Source organism: Mus caroli, unplaced genomic scaffold (assembly GCF_978045245.1).
Source record: "Mus caroli unplaced genomic scaffold, Mus_caroli_1 scaffold_2, whole genome shotgun sequence".
Lineage (NCBI taxonomy): Eukaryota > Metazoa > Chordata > Mammalia > Rodentia > Muridae > Mus > Mus caroli.
In genome coordinates this window covers 22,141,087-22,152,450 of record NW_028227257.1, presented here as the reverse complement: position 1 = coordinate 22,152,450, position 11,364 = coordinate 22,141,087, and the positions used below count along the sequence as shown (strand labels likewise).

Here is an 11,364-nt window from a genome sequence, read left to right as displayed (position 1 = left end):
CCTGGACCCCCAACGGGCAGCGCTAGAACCTGGTGGTCTTTGAGATCAGCCTGAAGCCACATCCCATCCCGCTTGCCCCATATTTTGTCTCTACTTCCTGTCCGGTTGGTTCTGCCATCTTCAGTGGCTGGCAACAAGCACACTGCCCAGCAGATGCACACAGGTCTCCTTATGCATTGAAAGTGAATTTAGGCTTGGCCTAATTGAGCTGGGCCCCGCGCAAGTTCCTGCCCTCCATTGGCAGAGGCTGGAGGCTCCGCAAGTTCAAGGCCAGCCTTGGCCACATAGTGAGCCACTGTTTTGCCTTTTGATACATTTTAACAATACTGCCTCTCCCCCTCACTATTTCCCTGTCTCTGACGATTTGAGCCACTCAGGGTCAAGGCTGGTGTGGCCAGTGCCTCAGTTTCCGGACAGTGCTAGCCACCGGTGCGTAGCTCAGGTAGCTAAGGTTGAACCCTAACGTGGTCTCGGAAGGCCGAGCCCGGCGCGTGGCGTGGGGTGGGGGGGCGCCCCCGCGGGCGGAGCTGCGGGGGGTGGGGGGCTGGGTGCGGGAGGGAGGCGCGGGCCCGGCTCGCACAGCAGGTCCCCCGGGTCGCCGGCGGGGCCCGGGTCCGCGCTTCCTCCTTTCTCCGGCTCGCGGCGGCCGCGGCCCCTCCTCCTGCGCGCTCCCTCCCCCTCGCCGCCGCCGCCGCCGCCACCGCCGCCGCCTCCTCCCTTTCTCTCGGTCTGTCTCTCCCGGCCCGGAATCCAACTGGCCGCCCCGCCGGAGCGGCCAGGCCGCCGCCCGCCAGCGCCGCGCGCCCCGCTGGGGTCCGCCCGGGCGCGTCCGGAGCTCGCGGTCGCCGCGCAGGTGAGCGCCCCCGCCCCGCCGGCCCCGCGCCCTGCTGCGGGCTCCCGCCCTGCCCACTCTACGCCGCGGCCCGCCAGCTGCCCGCCGCGGCCTTTTGTTGGGATGCGCGGGGGAGGACGAGCGGGGTGCGGGGGGCACCGGAACGCGGGGACCCTCGGCCGCAGAGTCCCCTGGCTCGGTTAGGCCACATTTGAAAACCCGGCCGATCGGCGCCGCCCGCGATCGCGGCTGCCCGGCCTGGCGCCCCCGGCCCGGAGTGGGCGGTGGGGGTGGGGTGGGCGGTGAGGAAGGGGCGCCTGGAGGGCCACACTACCTCCTTAGGTCTCACTGGGGCCTTGGGTAGGGCCTAGTGCTGCTGGTCTGGAAGAAACAGGGCCACCCTGTCCTCGCCCCCCCATCCCCCCAACCCCCAGCCTCGCCCCTGCGCAGGCCCAGCGACCGATGGGCTCAGAAGTTGGCAAAAGTTTTGGGGTTTCACTACCGCCACCAGGTCCGCTTGCCCACCCAGGCAGGTACTGGAGGTGAGTTTGTGCCCCCTACTACGACCCACTACCACTTGTCATGCCTTGTGTGCCTTAGTTAGCTCTCTGAGCCAAGGCCCTCCTCAGTGGTAGGTGGGCTGGTTGAAGGGTGGCATGAACAGAGGGGACTCACTCTGGGTATCCATCCCATAAACCTTTGAGGCATTCCGATTAGAAAGGTGGACAGAGGTGTGTGAGGCTTCTGGGACCCTGAGGTCTTCCCGGCTTTACAGACTGCCCAGTGAAGGCAAGTGGTGTTGGGGTCATCTGGGTGTAGGTCAGATTCAGTTACCAAGGTGGACACGGGGGCGGGGGCAGGGGCGGGGGCCGGGGCAGGGGACTCTTCCAACCTTTATGGAGTCCAGGTGTCTAGGTTTCTTGTTTTCCTGAGTGACCTGAGCCAGGGACCGCCCCTTGGACTCTTCACATCAGTGACCATTCCCTGCACTTCCGCAGCCCAGGACTTGGCATATATGGGGGGCGTGCTCAATAAATGAGGCTCATCCTGGAGCTGGCTCGCACAAGATGGTTGAGGTACCTGTGGCACAGCTGCCTGCAGAAGCGGGTAACTCCGTGCTACAAAGGGTTCCCTTTGGCCTCAGTCCTCTCAGGGAGGATGGATCAGTTGGCTTGTGAGGTAGCTCGGTGGTAGAGCACAGGCTCAGCTTGTTCAAGGCCCTGGTGCTAGCTGCAGAACCACAGGAAAGAAAATGGAGCAGTTATAACCAGAGCTGCTGATAGCCAGTGAACTCCTCCCGGGGTTATCCTGGTCTGCAGCTGCAGTGGAGTATATAGCCTTCCTGAGGAGCTGTCTGGCTGCCCTTTAACCCGCCATGACGGTAAAGGGTGTGGAGTTTTAGATCAGGCACAAGGCATTGTTGGAAAAGTTTCCCTCCATATCTCCCGCACCTGGCAGAGACAAGGCCCTACTGGAGATGGGGTGTGTCTGGGTGAGGTAGCCTTTCCACAAGGGAAGTGATTTACAGTGTGTCACCTCTCAGCTGACCTCCTGTCTACATCATGGGGCACACACTAATGAGTGCTAGGAGTGCCATGCTCCCCACTCCGTCCCCTCCCCGAAATCTCATGTTCATCCTTGTTCATCCCAGCCTTAGGGCAACCCTAATCTCTCCCACCCCATCTTCCCCTATCTCCTGTGTCCTTTTCCCGAACCCCCTCTCCCCCACCAGCCTCCAGCACGGGCTCCTGTTTGGAGCTTCTTCCCTGATTGTCATCTGAGGGTGGAGGTGAGGACGGGGTGTGTCTTGCTCCCCTAGCCCCCCCCCCCCCGGGAATCTCAGAAGGACATGGTTAAATGATTTTTGTTCTTGCTGTCCATCTGGTCCGCTGCTGCTGACTTTGATCGCGCATTGAGCACATACTATGCACCAGGGCCTGGGAACTTTGTTGAGCAGCTTTGTGGTAGGAGGAGCAGACAGCTTCCTGGAGGAGGGGCTTAAGCTGGGTGAAGCAGTGGTGGGCCAGCCAAGAATGCAGCTGGGTCAGTGCTCTTCCTTTCTGTTCAGAAGGTCTTCTGCCTGGGGACTTGCTGGGAAATTGTGAGCAGGTCTTTGACTCCTAGAAACTGGAGTGTGGGGGATAGGCCATGCATCAAGCAAGTGGCCAGATAAATGAATATGTACTCGTGGCTGTGATAAAGGCAGAGGACTCTTAAAGGAGGAATACAGGGGGCGTCTGGGCATGAAGCTAGGGGAAGGTGCCAGGCAGAGAGAGGTGTGTATGTGCAAAGGCCCTGAGGTGGGTGGTGGTGGTGTATAATTGTTGTGGGGAACCAAAGGGAGAGCTATGAGATAGGATGATCCAATGGGGCCTGCTGTCAATAGGGCTGCTCCCTATGAGGGCCCACAGGAGCCTGGAGGAGGCTCTTGGCCTCCAGTTTTTTTGTTTTTGTTTTTTTTTTTTTTGTTTGTTTTTTTGGTTTTTTTTTTCGAGACAGGGTTTCTCTGTATAGCCCTGGCTGTCCTGGAACTCACTTTGTAGACCAGGCTGGCCTCGAACTCAGAAATCCACCTGCCTCTGCCTCCCGAGTGCTGGGATTAAAGGCGTGCGCCACCACGCCCGGCTCCAGTTTTTACATAGGGAGCTGATGAGTATCCTCTCTATGAGCCAGATTAAGCTGGAGGGCAAGGTACACAGCTAATGGAATAGATGTGCAGTCTGGACTCCCATATTCTGTGGGAGCCCTGATCAGGTCTTAGGAGGAGGAGGAGGAGGAAGAGGAGAAGGAAGAAGAAGAGGAAGAAGCTAGGTTTAGTAGGAGTTCAACCCAGAAAGCTAGAGGCACTGAGAGCCCAAGGATCAGGAAGTGCAGTGCAGGGTCGGGGCAGGGGTGAGAAGAAGCTTGGGAGAGAGCTGTAGAGCAGGAATGGTCAGCCAGGAAACTGGAGATCACGCTTGGCCATCTGATAGACCTGAGTTCAAGTTCTGACTGCTGGCCATCCTATGTGCTGTGTGTCTTTGGGTCCTTCATTGTCTCTTTCTGAAACTTGGTTTCTTCATCCCTGAACAGCCAAGCATCTCTCCCTTTCCAGAGAAGGCTCTGTGCCCGGCATTAGTTAATTAATGTACAGAAATGTACTTGTTTGCTGTATGTGGCATCAGGAAGTCTGTTAGTGTCTCTGGGCTCAGCCTTGCCATCTGTGTGGCTTTGGCTGGCATGGGTCTGACGGTCCCAGCTTGAGCAGGACTTGCTAGAAGAGGATGCTGGCAGTAAAGGACAGGGGTGTGCTGGGTCACTGTGAGCCCTGGCATCTCTGTGCCACAAAGCTGGACTGGGGAGTGTGCACAGGACATGGTCTGGCTTTCTGGATATAAACCATAAGACCTAGAGAGAGAAGGACACTTGCCTAGGGTTTCCTAGGTGACAGCCAGGGATGGGCTATAGGGCTCTGAATTCCACATTTATAATCTGATGCTCGTGGAGTCTTAAAGCCCTGCAGAAGCCCCACTGTGAACCACAGCTGCAGTTTGAAGTCCTCCTGCCCCTCTGTGGCCCATCAGACTTCACAGCATCTCAGGCCTCTTGTGCACTCTCCATCTCCCTGAGGAAAACCTTTCTGGCTCTCTGGGGAAGGGCCCCATCGCCTTTGAGGGGCCTCAGTTTCTTCATCTATAAAGTACAACAGTGACTTGTGGCTCCCTGGATGTCCCAAGAGGATGGACATGGGGTAGTTCACACATCAGGACTTAATAAATGTGGTCAGGGCAGAGCCAGACCTAGGCTGAGGTCTGGCCTCCTCTAGCGCAGTTGGTTGATGCCGTGACACAGGGGTGAAACTGTAAAATGGACTTGGAGCTAACAGGGCCAAGGAGAGGCTAGGATCCCATCCTCTTAGGGAAACCTGTTGTCCAAGGCCTCATTCCACTGGGAAGCCTAGAGTCAAGTCACAGCCTCTTTCCTGTGCTAATCCTAATGCTTACTCCATTGACACTCATTGTACAATTCATGTTTCCTCTTCTCTGGCTCAGACAAGAAGTCCTGACTCCAGTTTCATGGGCTGAAGTGCTGTGTCGAGCCGCATTCTGAGGTCCAGTGTTGACTTCATGGGAAACAGTGCTGTGATAGATTCATAATGTCTGCTCCGGACAGAAGCTTAGCAAGCATTGTCTGTGTGCTATGAGTTTGTCATTCCTGATCTGTCCAGACCTTCTCTCTTCCCTGTGTGTGTGTGGGGGTGGGGTGGGGTGGGGTGGGAGGTGGAAATGAAGGAGAAAGACCCAGGGCAAGTTGGCCAAGCTAGGACTGTCCTCACCAGTCAGCCTGCCTGTGAACATGGCGCTGGTGGCTAGCCTGACTAGGGGACTAGGCAGTTAGGGAGAATCCCAGAGCAGGAAGCCAGAAGCCCTGTGTTTCCATTCCTTGCTATGGGACTTTGGGCAAGTGACTTCCCCCTAGGACTACTGAGAGTTCTAGAAAGAAGAAGCTGGAAGCGAGAAGAAATTGAAAGACTGTGGTTTGTTTCTTCCTGTTCTGGTCCCCAGAGTCCTCACCATAGGGCCCTGCCTGGGGTTCAGTGGGGCAGGGGATGTCCTGGATGGGTGGAGGGTGTCCGCTAGCTATTGGTGATGGTAGACATGGATCTTTAGGCAGGCATCCTTGGGCTGCTGGACCGTGCAGCCAGCACAACTGAAATGGACACTGGGGGCTGGACCCAGGGTTGGAGTAGCATCAGGAAGCGTGGGGATCCTGCTGGGGCCTGATAGCTTCTCCCAGGCCACTCTGCCCAACTTGCGGCCTCCGCTTGAGTTTATCTGATGTCAGTATCCACACGTTAGGTTCTCCAGAGCTGGACCACAGCAGAGTGACCCACTGTATCTGTTTCCTGACCTGAAGTGGGTGGAACTTTTATTCCTATTATGTGGAAGAAGAGCGGGCGCTCTGAGAAGTTAAGGTGGCTGTAGCCATCCAGCTAGTGAGATATGGGTCTGGATGTCTGCAGTCTCGGGGACTGTGGGTATCTGGTTCCTGCTGAGTGTCCCTACCGCTGCTCGTATCTCTTTTAGGCAGAGTACAGGTTCCCTGACTTCCCGGGTTTGTAATCGTGGCTGGTGGGTATTGGATGGTCCAGTTGCATGATCTCCTGGTAGTGGTAAGGCCTAGGAAAGCAGTTGGCTCTGGGTCTGAATTCTGACACGGCAGCCCTTTTGCTGAATCTGACGGTGGGGAAGATGACTGCTCTGTGCCTCAGTTTCCCCAATCTGTGTAGCTCTAGCATATCTCTGAGAAGGTGGCCAGACTATCAGGCGTGCTAGTATATGTCCAGTGCTTGGGCACAGGGCCCACTCAGGGTGTTTTCATGCTGTGAGGGAAGGTGATTCTGTGGTGAGCCAGAAAGGCAAATTGATCTGGATGCCCTCTGGGCTGGCACCAGCTGCCTTGGTCTGTGGTTGTCTTGGCCTGTGCATCTAGGAAGGATTGCATTGATTGCAGCCTGCCAGCTCCATCTAGCTACTTCGAGGCCGGCTCCCACCTCTCCTTGTCCCTCTTAGAACCTGATCACATGTCCATTCCATGACCTACAGTGCCCAAGAACCTCTTTACCTTGTGGGAGTCCTCCCTATGAGGTATCTGTTATTTGGGCAGTGGGTGCTTCCCATGCTGGCCTGGGTACAAGCTACATTTCCCTTGTTTCTGGAGGCAAATGGAGGCTCAGAGAGGGGCTGGGCCTCTGCATGTCTCCTGGAGATGTCCCCAACCCAGACAGTTCCTTCCTCAGGCCCAGCCTTTCTTCTCTGTTATGTCTCTTTTGTGGGTTACGCTGCAGGCGCTCTGAGCCACTGGCTGGTTTCCTGTCTGCCTTGGCCTGTACAGGTCCTCCATCTCTGTGATGGTCCCCTGTTCTGTCATTGGGGCTGTGTCTGACACAAGGTCTTGCTGTAGAGCCTAAACTGAGCTGGAACTCTTCTTGTGGCCCAGACTGACCGGAGTGACCTCCTACTTCTGTTTTCTGAGAACTGCAATTCCAGGATCCTCCATCACAGCTGGCTTGGTACCCCACTGTTGAGCAAGCCCTCCAGGAGCTAAAGTATCCCTGGCTCTCCCCTCACCTTCTGTCTTTCCCCTGCACCTCCTCTACCCTTTCTCTGTCATCCCTCAAGGCTCCATCCATGGCAGACCCTGCCTCCAGGCTGGTTTTCTCTTCTTCTAAGGGAATGTGTGGTAATTACCACTCCCAAGGATACAGCACTTTATAGTTTACAAAGCACTTCTATGTAGTTACCTGTGCACCCCAGCAGGGCTGTGAGGGAGACAGAACCCAGAGATCACCTTCATTTGACAGATGAGGAAGCTGGGGCAGCTAGGACACCCCTATTCTCCTGAGTCTTGAGTCTGTCTTCCCCTATGAGTGCCTAGATAGATCAGAGAGGTTAAGTGACTTGCCTGGGGTCACACAGTACTGAAGAGGTGGTGAAAGTCGGAGGTTTCTTCTAAGGATTCAGTGAGAGGCAGATCACGCCCATCTTCCCACCTATCTGAAGAGACCCACTCAGGTGGCTGGATGATTGGCAGGAGACAACGTCTCACTGAGATGGTTCCTCCATCTGTCACCCTGGGCAGGGTGGGACTCCTGAACTGCCCAAGTGGCCCTGCTGTGCCCTGTGGACTTTGTTCTGAGCTGTACCTAGTCCCTAAGGGAGGCTGAAGCTGGCCCTGCCCCACCTGCCTCTGCAGGCTACCCAGGTAAATGGCTTCTCCCTCGTCCCTGTCAGGAGCCGGCAGCTTTTCCTCTTGGACTGGCTCCCAAAATACCTTATACCTGTAGGAAGTTTGTCCTTGGTGGTCAAGGTGGCAGAAAGAGGAGACTGTCTGGGCAGGGAATGGTATGATGGAAGGGTTGCTGGTGGGGCAGCCTGGGACCCACAGGGGGCTTGTGGGTAGAATGGGTTCTCAGGATTTGCATCCTTCACCCCCCCCCCCTCCAGGTGTTCCCAAGGCCCGGAACCAGATGAGCCACTGTTCTATTTGTGGACAATTCTGCTGTTCCCATTTCAATCCTGTGCCCTAGTTTTAGAAGCAACGTGGGTTTGGTTACCAGTTGGCCATTTGCAGGCAGCTCATTCCCCCCAACTCCCCAAACTCTGCCCACACCTTAGCTCCATGGGCATCGTGGTCAGAATAGGCCTTGGCTACCTTTGGTGTTGCCTGGGCCTTTGCTCCTGGGCTCCTGGCAATGTCTATGATTAGCAGCTGATGGTGTCAGAGCCAGGGATAGGATGCAGACCTGGTGGGGTGGGGCGGGGCGGGGGAGGGGCACAGGAGGCTGCTCCAGGTTTCTGAGGGGAGATGTACTTTGGAGGACAGAGCATTGTGATCAGTCTTAGGGGCACTGAAAGCAATGCTCTGGAGCCAGTTACAGACCCTGCTGTTTTCTCTGCTGTGAGCTAGGTACCACAGGAGTGATGGCAGCCTAACAATGCCAAGGAGGGTATGGAAAGGAAGGTCACCCAGGTCTTCAAGGGTGAGCAAGAGATCCTAAGAAGGAGAAGCACCGGTGAGGGCATGCTAGACAGTGGAACCCAGGAAGTAAAGTGTGTGTGTGCGCGTGTGTGCGTGCTCGCACGCATGCATAGCCTGGGGCTGTGGAGCTTTGGTTCATCCTGCACACTCGGAGTGTTGTGGGAGTAAGGCAGGCAAAGTGGTGGAGAACAGAGAAGGATGAAGTGGAGCTGGGGCTTAAGACAGGGGTCAAAGCTCCTGACTGGGCTGAGGACAGAGGCCGGCCTTCTGAGGAGCGGCATCAGGGCCTTGTGATGTAGCCTGTGAGCTTGTTATGAGCCCTGCGAGATGGGGTTGGACCCGGTGCCCTCTGTGGACACCCCAAGCACATGCTGTTTACACACAGCCTTATGGGGTGGGAGGCCCCTGGGAAGATGGGTGTGTCCAGTTCTGCGGGTCATGCCTGGCTCAGGCAGTGTAGCCTTGCTGCGGTAGCCCAGGGAGCCCTGCTGAGTGGCTGTGTCTGGGATATCAAGAATGGGGGTTGGGGAGGGCAGAGAGGGTTGTCACAGTTCTCTCTTACTGCATCTCTTGGTAAAACTGCCCCTCAGGAAATGGGGGGAATCTTATGGTGGGTACCCCAGGCACCTAACGTGGACTCTGGTCCAGGTCCCAGCTTCCTTCCCTTTGGGTGAGCCTCCCAGGGCACAGTCCACCCTCTCTTAGGCTCCTGATGGTCTGAGAGCGCTCTACTTTGGGACCCAACAGGTCTGGCTTTGAAACTTCACATCAATTCCAGCTGAGAGAGCTTGGCTAAGGGAGTTTGCCTTCCCGAGCCTCAGTTTCCCCCCTCACAGAACTAGAGGCTGTCCTCTGGAGGGTTGTATCCAGAGTTGTACAATCCTGGGAGAGCCTGGCTCAGAGCCCCGGCCTTGCTGGGCTGCCAAGGGGCAGCTTCCGGGCGCCCTGAGCTCTTAGCTCCAAGGACAAAGCCCCTTTGTGGGGAGACAGATGGAGCCTGGGAGCCCCCTCCCTGGGGAGCAGGGCTGTGTGTTCTTCCTCTGCACGCCATCCCTTGGGAGAAGGAGCTTTCTGAGGTCAAGGGTGGGAACCCAGCGGGTTGCACAAGCTGGCTGCTCTGACTGGGAAGCTCGGTGTCTCTTTCTGTCTCAGCCAGTACTCGGGGGTCCCAGGCATCCCTGGAGCCTACTGTGGGTTCCCTGCACATCCAACATTCATCCTTCTATATAGCCATCCGTCTTTCTGTTTGTCCGTCTTCCTTCCGTCCTTTTTCCCAGGCACTTTCCCCTTACTGGGCCTGTGCTCTTTGGCTACACCATCTGTTCTGTTCTGAAGGTGTTCATAACTGTTCCAGCTATGCACAGGGAGTGTTAATACAACACTTACCAGCAAGTGTCCGCTGTGAGTGAGTAGAAGTGGCCCTGTCCTCATCCCGAGATTGCTGCCGTAAGAGTGAAGGTTCAGGCCAGGAAAGAGGAATGGAGGCCCTCTGGCAGGGTTGAGAGGTCCTTAAGTCCCCTGGAAAGGTTGCTTTTGAACTGAGACTGGGAGAGAGGAGAGTTGGCTGGGGTGCGGCCATTGAAATGCCTATTGGAGCAGGAGACATGTGTCCTGAAGACGCAAGGAAAATGAGGGAGTCATGAAGAATGGAGGGGAGGGGTGGAGTAAACTCTGGGCAGAGAATGACCTGTGCCAGGGCTCTGAGGCAGGAGCAGCATGTGCAAGGGTCCTGGGGCAGGAGCATGCTGTTTCTGGGGTTGGGGGGGTGGGGGTATGTGTGCTACTGACCTGTGCACTGGAGGGAAGTGAGGGGAAGGTGAGGGCTTGTGTGGTCCCCAGTGGGGACTCCGGGCCTTTTGTTTAGGGGGTAAGACTCATGAGGAGGTCACGGGCTGAAGGGTTCAGCTCAGCATCTCTGCTCCAGAATGATGGTGCATGGGAAAAGAAAGGGAAGTGGGTTCAGGGCGTTCAGGCAGTATTTGGAGCTGGGACTGACAAGGTCTGGAACCAGGCTACTGAGGGTAGGAAACCAAGGCAGAGCATGGCTTCTCCATGGCCAGGATCACAGTGGAGCAGGGCTAGGTTTGGGCTCTCAGGGCCTAGGTGACCTATGGCATTATATAGACCCTGGCCCCCAAATCCCAGACAGCAATATTAAAGTACACCCATTTCTGCCTTGGGGAATGGAGTCTGCCCAGTATGTCTCTGATCTTGAGAAAGCTTGACTCCAACCTGCTATGGGAGCTGAGCCTCAGTTTCCTTTGCTGTTCATGGTCTCTCCTTCCCAGCCCTGCGGGGAAGGCCTCCACATTGCAGGTGTGTGAGGGCCTGTCCATCCACAGCCCCGCTGGAGCAGGGCTGGCGCTTTCAAATATCTCAGCACCTTGGGGTCAAAGGTTCCTGCAATCAGAGCCAAAGCCTCTATCCACCTGGGGAAGCAGCCCAGAAGGGCACCACAGTTTGCAGGAGGCCTCCTAACCTGGCAGAACAGGTCAGCACTGTGAACCAGGTCGCTTACCGCCTAGTCCCGGCCTCCTCCCACCCCCTCCGGGCTCAACTCACTTCCTGGCTTCGTCCTCTCTCTCTGCACAGGCAGGGGTTCAGGGGTTCAGGGGTTCCCAGCCTCTTGACATTGTAACACAACATTGTCTCTATGTGGCTCACGCTCCAAGGAGTCTTTTGAGTTCTAAAAACAAAACAAAACAAAAACAAAACAAAACAGGTATGTGTGTGTGAAATCTTGCTGAAAGTAAGTTACAACTTTGTGTGAGGTTGCATCCTGGCTGGCCTGGGGCTCTGCAGCCTGAGGTGTGCAGGGTGGACACAAGCAGGTCAGGGGCTGAGTCCTGGGCTTGAGGTGTGAGCCCCACTTTTCACTTGCTTAGCTTGTATCTTCCCTCCACTTTCAGGGCCAGCTGGAGCCTGCAGGCTCTCCCCAGTGGCACTGGCAGAGCCGGTTTGAGGCTTTTCAGCCCCCAGCATGCCTGTACTGAGAATGCAGGACCAGGCGT

At 56.4% G+C, this 11,364-nt stretch overlaps 1 protein-coding gene across 3 annotated transcripts in view; it reads left to right on the top strand.

The window, feature by feature from the left end:
- The first annotated feature begins 333 nt into the window (after positions 1–333).
- Src (SRC proto-oncogene, non-receptor tyrosine kinase) overlaps positions 334–11,364 on the top strand; it is a 49,522-nt gene continuing 38,491 nt past the window's right edge. For 2 of the 3 annotated variants that reach the window (XM_085832724.1, XM_029474463.2), the window contains exon 1: positions 334–429. The gene's annotated coding sequence lies outside the window, so the exon portion shown is untranslated. Of the gene's footprint in view, positions 430–743; positions 854–11,364 lie in introns of those variants that run through there. The other variant, XM_029474465.2, reaches the window with a different exon arrangement.